The following is an 18956-nucleotide window of genomic DNA, read 5'->3' as shown; positions in this document are numbered from 1 at the left end:
GAAAAGACCACCCCTTATATACTTCAACCACGGCCCTGCTCATACACCATTGGACAAAGAGCGCATAGCAACACAGCAGCAGCCAATAGAATGATAGACCTGGCACTTGTGCACAAGGCAAGAGACACCCAGTTCCAGCTTGTGCTCAAAACAACAAGCACTTCCTGATAACAGTTTGTTCCAGGAACTAACCAACTGATACATTCCATTCTAGGGACTGGCTGACAACAAAGAACTGGGTCACCGCCCAAGAATTAGGCTCACACCCACACAAGGCAGCACAGCAAAATGGCTCACCACAGTTCCCCCTTTTTGTTTTGTTCGAGCCATTTGAAATTCTCCCGATCCAGGAAGTGTCCTCATGATGACCCATCCAATCAAGGGTGGCATTCAAAGGCCAAACAAGGAAGTCACCTTTCTGAGTGCAATGGGGAACATTTACCCTTCAGATGCAAAGGCTGTCTCCCTTTGACATGGAAGCCTTCCAAGGTGCAATGACAGCAAGGTCACTTGGTGTGCAAAGGCCATCCATATCTAAATAGAGGGCTTAAGATTTTGCCAAGCTGGCTAGCCAAATTTGTGGGGAGGCCCCAGCTTCCAGTGCAGCGAGCGCCTGAACTACCTTGACTCTATCACTCTGCTGCGTGCGTTGCATACGACAAATCATCCAAAGGCATAAGACAAGGCCACAAAGAAGCATAGCACCAAATAACCCAACCCCTACCCACTCTTTAAAGTAGGAAAATATAGAAGAAGCCCAGGAGGCGAAGCCTGCAACAGAAAGAGGTTCCTCGCGTGTTCCATTTAAGTTGGCAATCTGAGACAGCAGTTCTTGAGTGAGTCGCTCTCCTTCCTGGGTCCAGTTTCCCTGTAAAAATCTAGACAATCTATTACTCTGTTCCACGGAAGCAGTCATATTGTAATATAAAGGAGTAACACACACATACTTATAATGAGATACACGTCCTAACTGAGTAATTTTATAAACTTCCTCTACTTGTTCTTGTATTATATCTACTCTTTGATTAAGCAAGTAAATACCAGCAGTAAGATGTCTATTGATTTCTTCCACCGTAGTTAAGGCTTTAGCTGTTTGATCTACTACACTATTAATGACTTGAGCTGTTTGTACCTGAGAGGCCATAGCTATGGCTGCAGTGGTGGCTGCTGTGGCAGACGCCACAATAGCTGTAACTATAGCAGCTGTAATGCCAAAATCTCTCCTTTCCCTGACCAACTGTACCAGGGGAAAAGAACTAGGATCGGCCTCAACTGGCATGGGCACAAAGGTCGGAACCTTTACCACCAAAGCCAATGACAAGGAAGTATTCCAACACTGGGTTAAATAACACTCTTTTACAGTACAATTAACTATAGTAGAATTGTCAGTATGATTAACAAGTAAGAACATGAATGGCGGCTGAATGCATATTTCAGCAGCAGGAAAAGAAATATTATAGAATTCTTCATTGATAGTGATATTTGATAAGTATTTTTTGATCCCAAATTGACATGCATTTCCAGAAACATTTTTAATCCAATGAACTCCCTCGTTTAAATAGGCTATAGCGGAGAAGTCTGTTCCCGCTCCCACCTCATTATATAATACCCAAGAGTACCAAGGCCATCCTGCCAGATTTGTCCTAGTAGAATTTCCACTAATATTAAAAGAAAACCCCCTGAGGGGAGGGGACAATTGGAACCCCGGGGCAACTTGTTTTTCTGGAACCAGAGGACTCTGACAAGGAGTAAACTCTGGCGGAAAGGAATTATCGGGTAAACATCGTGGCCCAGGTCTCATTTTGGTAGCATTTGGTGTCCCCTGATACGTTGGTACAGTTACAAGACTAACCATAAGCAGGGTGGTAACAGGGACACACCCTCCGTCAGAGGAATTTCCTGAACCAAACTGTTGACCACTGACGACCTGTGAGAGGGCTGCCTGTAATATCCCTTGCGAGACCTTAGCGGACTCCGTAGGGTCATGCCACACACTAATGTTTTTCCTGTGCAGAATGATACATGGAGGGGTGCCAGATCGGGAGCCCCAAAACAGGCACAGGGTTTTTGTTAAATTAAAGGAAGTAACATTATACCTTTCCTGTTCAGATGCAATCTTAGGTACACAAGGCACACCTCCCTGACAATTAGTAGAAAAGAGTGCAGGCAACACTTGGGAGTCAGAATGTACAGGAACAGGCACCGGCCAAGCTCTACTGATGGCCCAATAATACTCCTTAATCCCCTGTACCTGGAAACTCAGGTACAGAAAGAGAGTTCCCACCAAGAGGCTCCACTGAGTCAACTGCATGTTGATCCGTGCTATTATCCCATTCCTTCTCTGAAGGTCCTTGAATGAGTCTAGTAAGTCTCTCAGGTACCCAAATTGGCTCCAATTGATCCTGTGGAAACACACACACAGCTCCCCTAGACCTGGCTATTACCGGGTCTGGGCCATGCCAAGAGTTTGACAAGACATCTTTCCATTTCACATCATCAAAATGACAGGGAATTTCTGTTGTATGTCGTTCAGCTGCAGATCTATTATTATTATCCAGGTGTAAAAAAATTATGGTATATAAGGTGAAAGACAACCTATTTTTAGCCGTCTGATTATATCCAATTCCCCCTTTTTGTTTTGTTAAACATTCTTTTAGAGAGCGATGTGCTCGTTCTACAATGCCCTGACCCTGAGGGTTATAGGGCAAGCCAAATGAATGTTGTACTTGCATGGTATTACAAAATTGTTGAAAAGATTTAGATGTATAAGCAGGACCATTATCAGTTTTTAGCATATGTGGTTTTCCCCACGCTGCCCAAGCCTCTAAGCAATGGTTGATGACATTTTTAACACGTTCCCTGGATAACGCAGAGGCATGCATAATTCCAGAAGAAGTATCAATAGAGACATGAACATATTGTAGCTTTCCAAAAGAGGATATATGAGTTACATCCATCTGCCACAATTCCCCTGGACGCAACCCACGAGGATTAATGCCAACATGGGGTGGATGTAAAAAGGGGGCACAATCAGGACAGTTCACAACAATATCTCGTGCAACTGCACGTGGAATCACAAACTGACGTCGCAAGGTGCGAGCAGGAACATGAAAAAGGCTATGGAAGTCCCGTGCCTTATCATTAGGACTCATAGATATAAAGGCAAAGGCACGAGTGGCTTTGTCAACTAGGGCATTGCCAGATACCATAGGTCCAGGCAATGAAGAATGAGCTCTAATGTGTTGAACAAAGAAAGGAGCGGTTCAGTTCCAAATGAGAGACTGTAAGTGTTTTAGGAGGGGAGCCACACGACTATGATTAGAAATCATACCAGCAGTCTCCAAGCCTTTGAGAGCATTGACAACATATAACGAATCAGACACCAAATTAAAAGGACAGTGAAAAGTCTCAAAAACTTGACAAACAATTTGACATTCAACAATTTGGGGAGTGTCAGGGGTATATTGAAAAGTTACCGGTGTACTACCAGAGACTACATAAGCACCAACGCCTGTCTTAGATCCATCAGTATATATGTCTAAAGCACCCTTTAATGGGTTCATAGCTGTTATTTTTGGGAAAATCACAGGGTGTACTGACATGAAATGTATCAAGGGATGTATAGGAAAATTATTTAGTGTTTGGGTTACTGTTAAAGTTAGGGTTAGGAGTAGGTAATAATTAGGGTTAGGGTTAGGTCAGGGTTAGAATTATGGTTTTGGTTAGGATTTGCATAATGTTTACAGTTAGAATTAGGGACAGGGTTTAAGTTAGAATTAGGGTTATTGTTAGGGTTAGGGTTAAGGTTCGTGTTAGGTTTAAGATTAGTGTTAGTGTAAAGGTAAGGGTTAGGGTTAGTGTTAAGGTTAGGGTTAGGTTTAGGATTAGTGTTTGGTTTAGGGTTAGATTTAGGATTAGTGTTGGTTTTAGGGATAGGGTTAGGGTTAGTTTTATGGTTATTACTCTTAGGTTTAGGTTAGGGTTAGGGTTACGGTTAGGTTAAGATTATAGGTAGGATTAGGGTTATGTTTAGAATTCATGTTACTGTTAAGGTTAGGGTTAGATTAGGGATAGGGTTAGGTTTGGGTTCATATTAGGGTAGGGTTACGGTTAGTGTTAGATTTAGGTTTATGGTTAGGTTTAGACTTAGTGTTAGGTTTATGGTTAGTGATAGGGTTAGGGTTAGGTTTAGGGTTAGTTTTAGGGTTAACATTAGGGTTAAGGTTAGGTTTGTGTTAGTTTTAGGGTTTGGGTTAGAGTTTGTATAAGCGTTAGTATTAGGTTAGGGTTAGTGTTTGGATTAGTGTTAAAGTTAATGTTAGTGTTTGTGTTAAGGTTAGGATTAGCATTAGTTTTACAATTAGGGTTAATGTAAATTTAGGGTTAGGATTAGGGTTAGGTTGGGGTTAGGGTTAGGGTTAAGTTTATGGTTTATGTTATGGTTAGTGTTAGGATTAGGATTAAGGTTAAGGTTGCGGTTAGAATGAGGATTTGTGTTAGTGTTAAGGATAGTGCTAGGGTGAGAATAAGTGTTAGTTTTAGGGCTAGGTTCAGCGTTAGGATAAGGTTTAGGTTAAGGTTTAGGGTTATTATTAGAGTTAGTGTTAATGTTAGGATTCGGGTTAGAGTTAGTATTAAGAATATTGTTAAGTTAGGGTTAGGGTAAGTTAGAGTTAGTGTTAGGGTTCAGGTAAGGTTTGGGTTTAGGGTTCGTTTGAAGGATAGGGTTAGTGTTAAATTTAGGTTAGGGTTAGGGTTTGACTTAGGGTACGTGTTAGGATTAGAGTTAGAGTTAGTGTGAGTTTTAGGTTTAGGGTTAGTGTTAGGGTTAGTGTTAGGGTTACAGTTCGGGTTAGCATTAGTGTTCGGTTTAGCATTATAATTAGATTTAGTGTTAGATTTATGGTTTGGATTAGGGTTAATGTCAGGTTTAGAGTTACATTTAGTTTTAATGTAAGGGGTAGGGTTAGGGATAGGGTTAGGGTTTGGGTTAGTTTTTAGGGTTCGGTATAGGTTTTGTGTTAGGGTTAGGGTTGATGTTATTGTTAGGGGTAGGGTTAGTTTTAGGGTTAGCTAAAGGTTAGGGTTAGGGTTATGGTTAGTGTTATGGTTAAGATTAGGGTTAGGTTTACGGTTAGGATTATGGTTAGTGTTAGGTTTGGGATTAGAGTTAGGGTTAGAGTTAGCGTTAAGGTTAGGTTTAGGATTAGTTTTAGGGTTAGGGTTAGGTTTAGAGTAATGTTTAGGGTTACTGTTCAGGTTAGGGTTAGAGTTTGTGTTAGAGTTAGGGTTAGGGTTAATGTAAGGTTTAGGATTAAGTTTAGGGTTATGGTTAGTTTGGGGGTTAAAGTTAGTGTTTTTGTTAGGATTAGGGTTGGGTAAAGGTTAGAGTTAGGGTTAGGTTTGGGATTAGGGTTTGTGTTAGGTTAGTGTTAAGGTTAGATTAAATTTAGGGTTGTGGTTATGGTTTGGGTTAGGGCTTGTGTTATAGTTAGGGTTAGGGTTAGTGGTAGAGTTAATGTTAGGGTTATGGTTAGGGTTAGTGTTAGTGTTAGGGTTAGGGTTAAAGTTCGTGTTAGGTTTAGGGTTAGTGTTATGATTATGATTAGGGTTAGGGTTAGGTTTAGGGTTAGACTTATGTTATGGTGATGTTTAGGTTATGGAAGGGTTAGGTTTGTGGTTAGGGTTTGTGATAGGGTTAGGTTTAGGGTTAGGTTTACTTAGGGTTAGGGTTAGGGTTATATTTATGTTTAGAATTAGGGTTATGGTTAGTGTTAGTGTTAGGGTTAGGGTTTGGGTTAGCATTAGCATTAGGGTTAGGGTTAGATTTATTGTTGCTGTTAGCATTAGGGTTATGATTAGGGTTATTGTTAGTGTTAGAATTAGGATTAGGGTTAGTGTTAGGGTTAGGGTAAGGTTTAGGGTTAGGCTTACTTTTAGTGTTAGTTATAGGGTTTGGGTTAGGAATAGTGTTAGGGTAAGTGATAGGTTTAGAGACAGTTTTAGGGTTAGTGTTAAGATTAGCTTTAGTGTTACATTTAGGGTTAAGATTAGGTTAGTGTTATGTTTCAGTTTAGAATTAGGTTTAGTTTAAATGTAAGGGTTAGGGTTTTTGTTAGGGTTAGGGTTAGGTTTCGGTTTTGTGTTTGGGTTAGGTTAAGGGTTAGCTTATGGTTATCATTAGTGTTAGCGTTAGTGTTAGTTTATGGTTATTGTTAGGGGTAAGGTTATTGTTGAGGTTAATGTTAGGGTTAGGTTTACGGTTAGGGTTAGTGTTAGGGTTAGTGTTAATTTCAGGGTTAGTTTTAAGCTTAGGATTAGAAATAGGGTTAGGGTTAGTGTTAGGGTTAAAATTAGTGTTAGTAATAGGGTTAGGGTTAAATTTAGCGTTAGGCTTAGTGTCACTGTTAGGTTTATATTTAGGGTTAATATTAAAAATAGTGTTAGGGTTAGGGATATGTGTAGGGTTAGTGTTTCAAATAAAATTAAAGTTAGGGATAGTGTTATGTTTATAGTTAGGGTTAGGGTTAGCGTTACGGTTAGTACTAGGCTTAGAATTAGGGTTAGGGTTAGTGTTAGGGTTAATTTCAGCGTTAGGTTAGTGTTAGGGTTAGGGTGAGATTTAGAGTTTGTGTTAGTGTTAGGGATAGTGTTATGTTTAGTGTTAGGTTTAGGGTTAGTTTTAAACTTAGGGTTAGTGACAGGGTTCGGGTTACAGTTATTGTTAGTGTTAAGGTTAGGTTTAGTGTTAGGGTTACGGTAGGTAAGGGTTAGAGTTAGGATTACGTTAGGGTAAGGTAAGGATTAGAGTTATGGTTATGTCAGGATTAGAGTTATTAGGGTTAAGGTTAGGTTTAGTTTTAGTGTTAGGGTTTGGGTTAGTATAGGGTTAGTGTTAGAGTTAGGGTTAGGTTTGGGATTAGTGTTAGGATTAGGGTTAGGGTTAGCATTAGGGTTCATGTTAGGTTTAGGATTAGGCTTTGTGTAAGGGTTACATTTAGGGTTATTGTTAGGCTTAGAGTTAGAGTTACAGTTAGTTTCAGGGTTAAGTTTAGGATTAGTGTTTGTGTAAGGTTTAGAGACAGGTATAGGGTTAGCGTTAGGATTATAGTCAGGTTTAGTGTTAGGTTTATGTTTAGCTTTAGGTTTAGGTTTAGGGTGAGTTTTAAAGTTTTGGTTATGGTTAGGGTTACAGTTACTGTTATGGTTATGATAAGGATTAGTGTTTAGTTTAGGGTTAGGTTAGGATTAGTGTTAGTTTAGGGTTAGGGTTATGGTTAGGATTAGTGTTTGGGTAGGGTTAATATTAAGGTTAGGTTTAGTGTTAGAGATAGGGTTTGGGTTAGGGTTATGTTAGTGTTAGGGTTAGGGTTACGTTAGTTTTAAGGTTAGGGTTAGGATGAGAGTTAGGAATAGGGTTCGGGTTAAGGTAAGACTTATTGTTAGCTGTAGGGTTAATGTTAGGCTTAGGTAAGGGACAGGGTTAGGGTTAGGATTAGGGTTAGGGTTAAGTTTGCGATTAGGTTTAAGTTTCGGGTTAGTGTTAGGGTTAACTCTAGGTTTAGGGTTAGGGATAGGGTTAGTGATAGTGTTAGTTCAGGTTTAGGGTTATGGTAAGTGTTAGGGTTAGTGTTAAGTTTAGAGTTAGGGTTAGTTTAGGGTTAGCATAGGTTTTAGGTTTAGTGTTAGTGTTAGTGTTAGTGTTAGTGTTAGGGTTAGGGTTAGGGTTAGGGTTACAGTTAGGTTTAGTGTTAGGTTTAGGTTTAGGTTTCACGTAAGTGTTAGGGTTATGATTAGTGTTAGTTTCAGGGTTAAGGTTCGGGTAAGGGTTAATGTTATTATTAGGTTTAGGGTTAAGTTTTTGGTTAGTGTAAGGGTTAATGTAAGGGTTATTATTAGGATTAGTTTTAGGGTTTGTGTTAGCATTAGGGATAGGGTCAGTGTTAGGATTAAGTTTAGGTTTACGTTTAGTGTTAGTGTTAGGGTTAGGGTTAGGGTTAGGGATAGTGTTAGCGTTAGGGATAGGTTTAGTGTTAGTGTTAGGGTTAGGCCTAGTGTTAGGTTTAGAAGTAGTGTTAAGTTTATGTTTAGGGTTAGTTTTAGGTTTAGGGTTAGGGTTATGGTGAGTTTAGGATTAGTGTAAGGGATAGACTTAGGTTTAGTTTTAGTGCTAGGTATACGGTTCATGTTAGCGTGAGGGTTAGGGTTAGTTTTAGCGATAGGATTAGGTTTTGGGTTAGCTTTAGTGTTTGTTAGGGTTAGGGAGAGTGTTAGGGTTAGGGATAGGTTTAGGGTTATGGCTAGGGTTAGGGTTGGGTAAGTGTTATTGTTACGGTTAGGTTTAGTGTTAGGGTTAGTTTTAGAGTTAGGATTAGACTTATGGTTAGGTTTAGAGTTAGGGTTTGGGTTAGGTTTAGAGTTAGGTTTAGAGTTAGGTTAAGTGTTAATATTAGTGTTATGTTCAGGGATATGTTTTGTGTTAGAGTATGGGTTAGGTTTAAGGTCCCTGTTAGGGTTCATGATAGAATTAGGGTTAGAGTTATGGTTAGGATTAGAGTTAGAATGAGGCTTAAAATTAGGCTTAGGGTTAGTTTTAGGATTACGTGTAGGATAGTGTTAGTGTTAGTATTAGAGTGAATGTTAAGGTAAAAGTTAGGTTTAGGGTTTTTGTTAGGTTTAGGTTAGTGTGAGGGTTAAGGTTAGGGTTAGGTTTAGTGTATGTGTTAATGTTAGTGTTAGAGTTAAAGTTAGGAATAGTGTTAGGGTTAAGGATATATGTAGGGTTACTTCTAGGGTTAGGGTTAGGGCTAGAATTAGTGTTATGGTAGGATTAGGGTTTGGTTAATGTTAGGGTTAGTGTTAGGGTAAGAATAATGATTTGTGTTAAGGTACGGATTAGGTTTAGATTTTCTGTAAGAATTAGGTTAAAAAGATAGGTTTAGTGTCAGGGTTAGTGTTAGGGTTAGTGTTAAGTTTAGGATTATATTTAGGTTTAGGATTAGTATTTGGGTTAGTGTTATACATAGATTTAGGGTTAGTGTCAGGGTTAGAGTTAGGGTTTGTGTTACACTTAGGGCTATGTTTAGGAAGAGGGTTAGAGTGAGGCATAGGGTTAGAGTTAGGGATAGTTCAATGGTTACACGTAGGTTAGGCACAGTGTTAGGGTTAGTGTTAGTGTTACTGTTATTGTTAGGGTTAGGGTTAAGTTTAGGGTTATTGACAAAGTTAGTGTTGGGGTTAGGGTTAGTGTTAGACTATGGTTAGGGTTCGTGTTAGGGTTAGTGTTCTTGTTAGGGTTAGGTAAGGGTTAGGGTTAGTGTTAGGTTATGGTTAGGGTTATTTTTTGCTATAGGGTTTGTGTAAGGTTCATATTTAGGGTTAAGGTTAGAATAACGTTAGGGTTATGGTTAGTTTTAGGGTGTTACAGTTAGTGTTAGGGTTAAGGTTAGTGTTAAGGTTAGGTTTAGGTTTAGGGTTAGTGTTAGGTTTATGGTTATGGTTAGGATTCCTTTTAGGGTTAGCGTTAGGGTTAGTTTTAGGGTTATGTTTAGAGTTAGGGTTAGGTTTAGGGTTAGTGTTACATTTAGGGTTATGTTTAGGTTAGGATTAGTTTTGGGGTTAGGGTTAGGTTTAGATTTAGGGTTAGTGTAGGATTAGAGTAAGGGACAGTGTTATGGTTAGGGTTAGGGTTATGGTGAGGCTTAGGGTTAGTTTTATGTTACGGTTAGGATTAGGGTTAGCATAAGTGTTAGGGTTAGGGATAGAGTTAGGTTTAGGGTTATTGTTAATATTTGATTTAGGTTTTCATTTAGGGTTAGCATTAGTGTTCGAGTTAAAGTTAGTGTTAGGGTTAGGATTGGTGTTAGGTTAATTTTAGGATTTGTGTTAAGGTTAGGTTTAGGGTTAGTGTTAGGGTTAGGGATAAGTTTAGTGTTAGGGTTAGGTTTAGTGTTAGGGTTAGGTTAAGGTTAGGGTTATTATTAGAGTTAGGTTTAGAGTTGGGTTTAGGTTTATGGATAGAGTTAGGGTTAGTGTTAGTGATACATTAAAATAGGGTTAGAATTAGGGTTAGGGATGGGGTTGAAATTAGGGTTAGGTTTAGGGTTAGGGTTAGTGTTATGGTTAGGATTAGGTTTAGGGTTGGGGTTAGGGTTACGGTTAGTGTTAGGTTTAGGGTTAGATTAAGGGTTAAGGTAAGGTTTAGGGTAAGGGTTAAAGTAAACTTTAGGGTTAGTTTTATGGTTAAAATTAGTGTTAGTGTAGGTTTAGGGTTAGGGTTACTGTTAGTGTTAGGGTTGGGGTTAGTGTTAGGGTTAGAATTAAAATTTGTCTTAGGGTTATGGTTAGAATTATATTTAAAGTTCCGGTTACAGTTAGAATTAAGGATAGGTTTAGAGTTAGGGTTAGGTGAGTTAGGGTTAAAGATAGGGTTATGGTTAGTGTTAGTTATAAGGTTAAGTTTAGGATTAGGTTTAGTTCAGGGTTAGGGTTAGATTTAGGGTTTATGTTAAAGTTAATGATAGTGTTAGTGTTAACTTTAGTTTTAAGTTTAGAGTTAGAGTTAGGATTAGTTTAAGATTAGGGCTATGGTTATAGTTAGGTTTAAGTTTAGTGTTAGGATTAGGGTTAGGTTCAGGGTTAGCTTACTGTTAGACTTAAAGTGAGGGTTAGAGTTAGGCTTAGGATTAGGATTAATGTTAGGGTAGTGCTAGGGTTAGGTTAGGGTTAGTGTTAGGGTTAGGGTTAGGGTTAGAGTTAAAGTTAGGGTTAGTGTTAGTGTTAGGGTTAGTGTTAGGGTTAGGGTTAGGGTTGCTGTTAAAGTTAGGATTAGGGTTATGGTTTGTGTTAGGATTAGGGTTATGTTTAGTGTTAGGGTGACGGTTAGGATTAGGGTTAGCGTAAAAATGTTTTTAGGGTTATTGTTAAGGTTAGAGTTAGTATTAGTTTTAGGGTTAGGGTTAGGGTTAGTGTTAGGGTTTGTGTTTAGTTTAGTGTTAGCTTTAAAGTTAGCGTTAGTGTTAGGGGTTATGGTTAGAGTTATGGTTAGGGTTATGATAAAGTTTAGGATTAAAATTAGAGTTAGATTTAGTGTTAGGTTTAGGTTAGGATTAGGGTTAGTGTTAGGGTTAGGGATTTTTGTTAAATTAGAGTTAGGGTTAGATTTATGGTTCAAGTTAGGATTAAAATTAGGGTTTGTGTTAGGTTTAGGTTTAGGGTTGGGGTTAGTGTTAGGGTTAGGTTTAAGTTTAGTGTTATATTCAGTGTTAGAAATAAGGTTAGTGTTAGTTTTAGGGAGAGGGTTCAGGTGAGACTTAGGATTAGGGTTAGGTTAGGGTTTGGGTAAGGATTAGGGTTAGTGTTAGGGTTAGGATAATGGTTTGGATTAAGATTAGTGTTAGGGTTAGGGTTAAAATTTGTGTTAGGTTTAGGGTTAGGGTTTGGGTTAAATTAGGTTTAGGGTTAGATTTATGGTTCGTGTTAGGGTTACGGTTAGAGTTTTTGTTAGGTTTAGATTTAGGGTAAGGGTTAGGTTTAGGGTTAGTATTAGTGTTAGGGTTAGTTTTAAGGTTAGTTTTAGGATTAGGGTTAGTATTAGTGTTAGGGTTAGTTTTAAGGTTAGTTTTAGGATTAGGGTTAGGATTAGTGTTACAGTTAGGATTAGGGTTAGAGTTAGGGTTAGGGTTAGAGTTTGGGATGAAGTTATATTTAGTGTTAGGTTTAGGGTTAGGATAAGGGTTAGGGTTAGGTTTAGTGTTTGAGTTAGGGTTAGTATTTGGTTTAGGGTAAGGGTTAGGGTGAGGCTAAGGTTTTGTTTCAGGATAAGGGTTAGCTTTAGGGTTAGGATTAGGGTTGTGGTTAGGATTAGGGTTAGGTTAAGATTAGTGTTTAGTTTAGGGTTAGTGTAAGGGTTATGGTTATGGTAAGTGTTACAGGGAGGGTTAGTGTTAGGGTTGTGTTCAGGTTAGGATTAGGGAAACTCTCATGTTAGGTATAGGGTTAGGGTTTGTTTTAGGTCCTGCTTTAGGGTGAGGGTTAGAGTTAGGGTTAGAGTTAGGTTAGTGTTCATGTCAGGTTAGTGTTGGGGTTAGGGTTAGGATTAGGTTTAGGTTTAGGATTAAGTCAACTGTTAGGTTTATGGTTAGTGTTAGTTTAGGGTTAGAGTTAGGGTTCGTGTTAGGGTGAGGGTTGGTGTTCAGTTTAGTTTTAACATTAGGGTTAGGTTTAGGGTTAGTGTTAGTGTTGGGTTTGGGTTATAGTTAGTTTTAGGGTTAGTGTTAGTGTTTGAATTAGGTTAGTATTACGTTTAGCATTAGGGTTAAGGAGCGGGTTAGGGTTAGGATTTGCGTCAGGATTAAGGTTAGAATTAGGTAAAGGTTAGGTTTAGGGTTAAAGGTATAAAGTTATGGTTTGGGTTAGAGTTTGTTTTACTATTAGGGTTAGGGTTAGGGTTAGGGTTAGGGTTACATTAGGGTTAGGGATAGGGTTGGATTAGGGTTAGAGTTAGATTTATTGATAGAGATAAATTGAGGGTTATGTTTATGTATAGGTTAAGTTTAGGGTTAGGGTTACAGTTAGGATCAGGGTTAGGTTTAAAGTTAGGGTTAGTGTTATTCTTAGAGTTATTTTTAGTGTTAGGGTTAGTGTTAGAATTAGTGTTAGCATTAGGATTATTGCTTGTGATACGTTTAGGATTAGGATTAGGGTTTGTGTTAGGGTTAGGTTTAGGGATAGTTTTATGGTTAGTATTAGATATAGAATGAGGCTTAGGGTTAGTTTTAGTGTTAGGGTTAATGTTAGGGTTAGTATTAGGGTTAAGGATAAAGTAATGTTAGGTTAGGGTATAGTTAGGGTTAAGGTTAGTGCTAGGTTTAGGGTTAGGGTTAGGGTTCATATAGGATAAGTGTTGGGTTAAGGGTAGTGTTAAGATTTGGGTTTAAATTAGTGTCAGGGTTTGGGTTGGGGTTATGTAAGGCTTAGGGATAGGATTAGGTTAGGGTTAGGGTTAGGGTCTGGGTTAGGGTTTTTTAGGGTTAGGGTTAGGGTTACATTAGGGTTAGTGTTAGAGTTAGTGGTATGTTTAGGTTTAGCATTAGTGTTTGGGATAGGGTTATATATAGATTTAGGTTTACTCTTAATGTTAGGGTTAGGGTTAGTTATAGGTTTAGGATTAGGGTTAGGGTTAGGGTTAGAGTGAGGGTTAGGGTTGAGTTAAGATTACAGTTAGGGTTAGGTATAGGGTTTCGATAAGAGTTAGGCTTAGAGTTAGGTTTAGTGTTAGAGTTAAGGTTAGGTTTCGTACTTGTGTTAGAGTTAGTGTTATGGTAGGGTTAGGATTTTGTTTAGCATTAGGGTTACTGTCAGGGTTAGGGTTAGCGTAAGTGTTAGGGTATGGGTTAGGGTTAAGGTTAGAGTTCATGTTAGGGTTAGGGTTAGTGTTAAAGTTAGGGTTAGAATTAGTGTTAAGGTTATTGTTACATTAGGGTTAGTGTTAGTGTTAGGTAAAGTTTTAGGGTTAGGATGACATTTAGGATTAATGTTAGGGTTAGTGTTAACTTTAGGTTTAGGGTTAGGTTTGGATTTAGATTTAACATTAATGTCAGGTTTAGAGTTAGATTTACACATAGGGTTAGAGATAGGTTTAGGTTAAGGTTAGTGTTTGGTTTAGGTTTTGTGTTAGTGTTAGGGTTAAGGTTAGGGTTACAGTGAAGTTTAATGTTAGGGTTAGGTTTGGGTTAGGGTTAGGGTTTGGGTTCGTGTTAAGGTTAAAATTAGGGTTAATGTTAGGATTAGGTTTAGGGTGAGGGTTAGAGTTAGGATTAGGGTTATTGTTAGTGTTAGGTTAGTTTTATGGTTAGGGTTAGGGTTACTGTTAAGGTTAAGGTTAGGATTTAGATTAGGTTTGGTTTTAGGGTTAGGGTTAGGGTTAGTGTTAAAGTTAGGGTTAGGGTTAAGTTTAGCTTTAGAGTTTGGGTTAGGGTTATAGTTAGGTTTAAGATTAATATTGGTGTTTTTCTTAGTTTTAGTGTTAGTGTGGGGGTTAGGGATAGGTTTAGTGTTAGTGTTAGGGTTAAGGTTATGGTTAGTGTGAGGGATAGGGTTAGGGTTAGGGTTTGGTTTAGGTTTTGGGTCAGGGTTTTGTTACGGTTACAATTAGAGATAGGGTTATGTTTAGGTAAGGTTTAGGATTAAGTTAGGGTTACAGTTAGGATTAGGGTTAGCTTTAGGGTTAGGGTTAGGGTTAGTTGTGAATTTAGGTTTAGCGTTAGGTTTAGTGTTAGCGTTAGGTTTAGGGTTACAGTTAGGATTAGGGTTATTATGGGGCTTAGCATTAGTGTTAGGGTAAGTTTTAGGGTTACAGTTAGGGTTAGGGTTAGGGTAACGGTTAGGGTTAATGTTAGTGTTAGGTTTAGAGTTAGTTTTAGAGTTAGGGTTAGTGATAGAGTTAGTGTTGGGGCAAGAGTTAATGTTAAATTTTTGGTTAGGTTTAGTGTTAGGTTTGGTGTTAGGTTTAGGGTTAGAGTTAGGTAAGGGTTTGGGTTAGGGTTAGGTAAGGTTTAGGGTTATGGTTTGGGTTAGGGTTTGTGTAAGGGTTAGGATTATTGTTAGGGTTACATTAGGTCTAGGTTTATGGATATGGTTAGGGTTAGGGTTAGGGTTAGTGTTAGGTTTAGGGTTAGCTTTAGGGTTAGTATTAGGGTTAGGGTTAGGGTGAGGCTTAGGGTTAGTGTTAGGGTTAAGGCTAGAATTAGTGTTAAGCTTAAGTTTAGGATTACGGTTAGTGTTAGGGTTATATTAAAATTATGGTTTGGATTAGGGTTACAATTACAATTTGTGTTAGTGTTAGGGTTATGGTTAGGGTTTTGTTTAGGGTTAGTGTTAGGGTTACTTTTGGTGTTAGGGTTAAGGTTAGGTTTTGTGTTAGGGTTTCTGTTAGGGTTATGGTTATGGTTATGTTTATGGTTAAAGTTAAGATTAGGGTTAGTGATAGGGATAAGGTTAGGGTTAGGGTTAGGGTTAGGGATAGGGTTGGGGTTAGTATTAGTTTTAGGTTTGGGTTAGTGTTAGGTTTAGGTCAAGGTTGAGGGTTAGAGTTTGGCTGAGGATTAGAATTAGGTTTATGATAAGTGATAGGTTTAGTTTTAGGATTAGTGTTAGTGTTAGGGTTAGGGTGAGATTTAGTGTTAGGGTTAGTGTTAGTGTTAGGATTTGGGTTAGTGTTTCAATTAGAATTTGAATTAGGTCTAGGGTTAGGTTTAGTATTATATTTGGGGATAGGTTTAAGTTAGTATTAGGGTTAGGGTTAGGGTTAGTGTTAGGATTAGGATTATGGTTAGGGATGGTTTAGTGTTAATGTTAGTGTTAGGGTTAGGTTTCATGTTTGGGTTAGGGTTAGGGTTAGTGTTAACTATAGAGTTAGGCTTAGTGTTAATTATAGGATTCGGTTTGGGGTTATGGTTAGGGTTAGTGTTAGAGTTATGGTTAGGTTAAGGGTTAAGTTTAGGGTTCATGGTAGGGTTAGGGTTATGGTTAGGGTTAGGGATAGGAAAAAGTTTAGGGTTAGCGATAGGGTTATGGTTAGATTTAGTTTTAGTGTTAGGTTAGAGTTAGTGTTCGGGTAGTGTTAGGTTTAGGATTAGATTTAAAATTAGTGTTAGGGTTAGAGTTAGGGTTAGGGTTAGGGGTAGGGTTCATGTTAGGTATAGGCTTAGGTTTAGTGTTAGTTTTTGGTTTAGGGTTTGTTTTAGGGTTAGAGTTAGTGTTAGGGTTTGTGTTTGTGTTAGAGTTAGTGTTTGGGTTAGGGTTATACATAGGTTTAGAGTGAGTGTTAGTATTAGAAGTAGGGATAGTGTTAGGTTTAGGGTCAGGGTTAGTGCGAGGGTTAGGTTTAGGGTTAGGGTAAGTGCGAGGGTTAGGTTTAGGGTTAGGGTTAGGGTTATTTTTAGGGTTAAGATTAGGGTTAGTTTTAGGGTTAGGTTTAATATTAGGGTTAGGGTTAGTGTTAGGGTTATGGTTAGGGTTAGTGTTACTGTTTCTGTTATGATTAGGGTTAGGGTTAGGTTTATGGTTACTGACAGGGTTAAGGTTAAGGGTATGATAAGGGTTGTATTGTTAGTTTTAGGTTTTGTGTTAAAATTATGGGTACAGTTAGTGTTAGGGTTAGTGCTAGGGTCAGGATTATGATTAGGGTAAGGTAAGCATTAGCAATACAGTTAGGTTAGGGTCAGGGTTATAGTTTGGGTTAGAGTTTGTGTTAGGGTTATTGTTATGGTTAGTGTTAGGTTAGGTTTAGTGTTAGGTTTACATTAGGTTTGTGTTAGGGTTACAGCTAAAATTATTGTTAGGATTAGTGCTAGGTTTAGGTTTAGGGTTAGGGTAAGTGTGAGGGTTAGGTTTAGGGTTAGGGTTAGATTTTTATTTTTAGGGTTAGGATTAGGGTTAGTTTTAGTGTTAGGTTTAATGTTAGGATTAGGGTTAGGGTTAGTGTTTCTGATATGATTAAGTTTAGTGTTAGGTTTATGGTTACTGATAGGGTTAGGCTTAAGGTTAGTGTAAGGTTTAGTCTTAGTGGTATGGTTAGTTTTAGGTTTTGTGTTAAAATTACGGGTACAGTTAGTGTTAGCATTAGTGCTAGGGTCAGGATTATGATTAGGGTTAGGTAAGCATTAGCAATAGAGTTAGGTTAGGGTTGGAGTTTAGGTTTGGGTTAGTGTTTTTATTAGGGTTAGGGTTAGTGTTAGGTTTAGGTTTAGTGTTAGGGTTAGGGTTAGGTTTGTATTAGGGTTAAAGCTAAAGTTATGGTTAGGATTACGGTTATGGTTAGTGTTAAGTTTTGGGTTAGTTTTAGGGTTCGGTTTAAGTTAGGATAAGAGTGAGGGTTATATTAGGATTAGGTTTAGGGTTAGGGTTCATGTTAGGGTTAAGGTTAGGTTTAGTATTAGGTTTACATTTAGGTATAGGGTTAGGTTAGGGTTACTGTTGAGGTTAGGGTTAGTTTTAGCCTTAGTATTTGGCTTAGGGTTATAGATAGGTTTAGAGTTAGGTTTAGGATTAGGGTTAGGGTTAGTGTTAGGTGAGGGTTAGATTTAGGTTTAGGGTGAGGGTTAGGGTGAGGGTTAGATTTAGGGTTATTGTTAGTGATATGATTAGTGTTAGTCTTAGTGTTAGGGTTAGTTTTAGGTTTAGGGTTAGGGTTAGTGTTATAAATAGGTTTAGGTTTAGGATTAGAATTTGTGTTAGACTTAGAGTTAGGTTTAGCCTTAGGTTTTGTGTTAAGGTTAGGGTTAATGATATGGTTAGTGTTGGAGTTAGGGTTAGGGTTATTTATAGGGTAAATTTTAGGTTTAGGTTTAAGGTTCATATTAGGGTTAAATTTAGGGTTAGTGTTAGGGATAGGATAAGGGTTAGTGTTCGTGATAGGGTTAGGGTTAGTGTTACGGTTAGGGTTACAGTTAGGGTAGGGTTAGGGTTAGGGTTATGATTAGTAATAAGTTTAGGTTTAGGGTTAGGGTTAGTGTTGGGTTAGGGTTATGGTTTGGGTTAAATTAAGGTTCAGGTTATGGTTAGGGTTGGGGTTTGTGTTATGGTTAGGATTAGGGTCTGGGTTAGTTTTAGGGTTAGGGTTAAAGTTAGTGTTAAGCTTAAAATTAGGATTAGGTTAAGGTTTAGGGTTATGTTTAGGGTTATGTTTAGAATTAGTGTTAGTGTAAAGTTAGGGTTAGTGTTAGGATTTGGGTTGGGTTAGTGTTAGGATTAGGGTTAGGGTTTGTGTTAGGGTTACTGATAGGGTTACATATAGGTTTACAGTTACAGTTAGGATTAAGTTTAGGGGTAGGGATAGGTTTAGGGTAGGTTAGGGTTAGGGTTAGGGTTACATTTAGGGATAGGCTTATGGTGAGGGCTAGGTTTAGGGTTAGGGTTAGGATTATTTTTCGAGGGTTAGGAGTAGGGTTAGGGTTAGGTTATTATCAGGATTAAAGTTAGGATTAGGGTTAGGGTTAGGTTAATGTTAGGATTAAAGTTAGGGTTAGGGTTAGTGTTAGGGTTCAGGTTAGACAAAGGGTTAGGGTTTCTGTTAGTGTTAGGGATATGTTTACAGTTAGGGTTAGTGTTAGGTTGCGGTTATGGTTTGGGTGAGAGTTAGGCTTAGTTCTATGGTTAGGTTTAGTGCTAGTGTTAGGGTTAGGATTAGGGTTTGTGTTATGGTTACTGATAGGATTACATATAGGTTTACGATTACAGTTAGGATTAGGGTTAGTGTTAGGGATAGGTTTAGTGTAGGTTAGGGTTAGGGTTAGTGTTAAAGTTATTGTTATTCTTAGGGTTAGGTTTAGGGTTAGTGTTAAGGTTAGGGTTACAGTTAGGGTTAGATTACGATTAGGGTTATGGTTAGTGTTAGGTTAGGTTTAGGCTTAGGGTTAGTTTTGGGTTTAGGTTTAGGGTTTGGATTAGGGTAAGGGTTAGCATTAGTGTTTAGTTTAGGGTTATAATGAGGTTTAGGATTAGTGTTAGGTTTAGGATTAGGATTATGGTGAGGGCTAGGTTTAGGGTTAGGGTTAGGCTTTTTTGAGGGTTAGGATTAGGGTTAGGATTAAAGTTAGGGTTAGGGTTAGGGTTAGTGTTAGGGTTAGGGTTAGACTTAGGGTTAGGATTTCTGTTAGGATTGGGGGTAGGGTTAGGGTTAGGGTTAGTGTTAGGGTTGGGTTTATGATTTCGCTGAGCATTATGTTTAGTTGTATGGTTAGGTTTAGGGTTCGTGTTAGGGTTACGATTAGGGTTAGTGTTAGGGTTAGTGTCGGTGTTAGGATTGGAATTTGGTTAGGTAAGCGTTAGTGTTATGATCAGGTAAAAGTTAGGGTTATGGTTTGGGTTAGGGTTGTTGTTAGGTAAAGGATTAGGGTTAGAGTTTGTGTTATGGTTAGGGTTCTGGTTAGGTTTTGTGTTAGGGTTATAGTTAG

At 38.4% G+C, this 18956-nt stretch overlaps 1 long non-coding RNA gene across 1 annotated transcript in view; it reads right to left on the bottom strand.

The window, feature by feature from the left end:
* Positions 1 to 203: 203 nt before the first annotated feature.
* Positions 204 to 18956, bottom strand: part of LOC308632538 — a 418630-nt gene continuing 399877 nt past the window's right edge. The window contains exons 2-3 of the long non-coding RNA XR_014018557.1: positions 2252 to 2402; positions 204 to 895 (exon numbers count right to left, since the gene is read on the bottom strand). This is a non-coding gene — a long non-coding RNA (uncharacterized lncRNA). The remainder of the gene's footprint in view (positions 896 to 2251; positions 2403 to 18956) is intronic.

This window comes from Spermophilus citellus (assembly GCF_964194105.1).
Source record: "Spermophilus citellus genome assembly, chromosome: 13".
Taxonomy (NCBI): Eukaryota; Metazoa; Chordata; class Mammalia; order Rodentia; family Sciuridae; genus Spermophilus; species Spermophilus citellus.
Note: the sequence above shows the minus strand (reverse complement) of the source record. Positions and strands in the feature narration are given on the sequence as shown.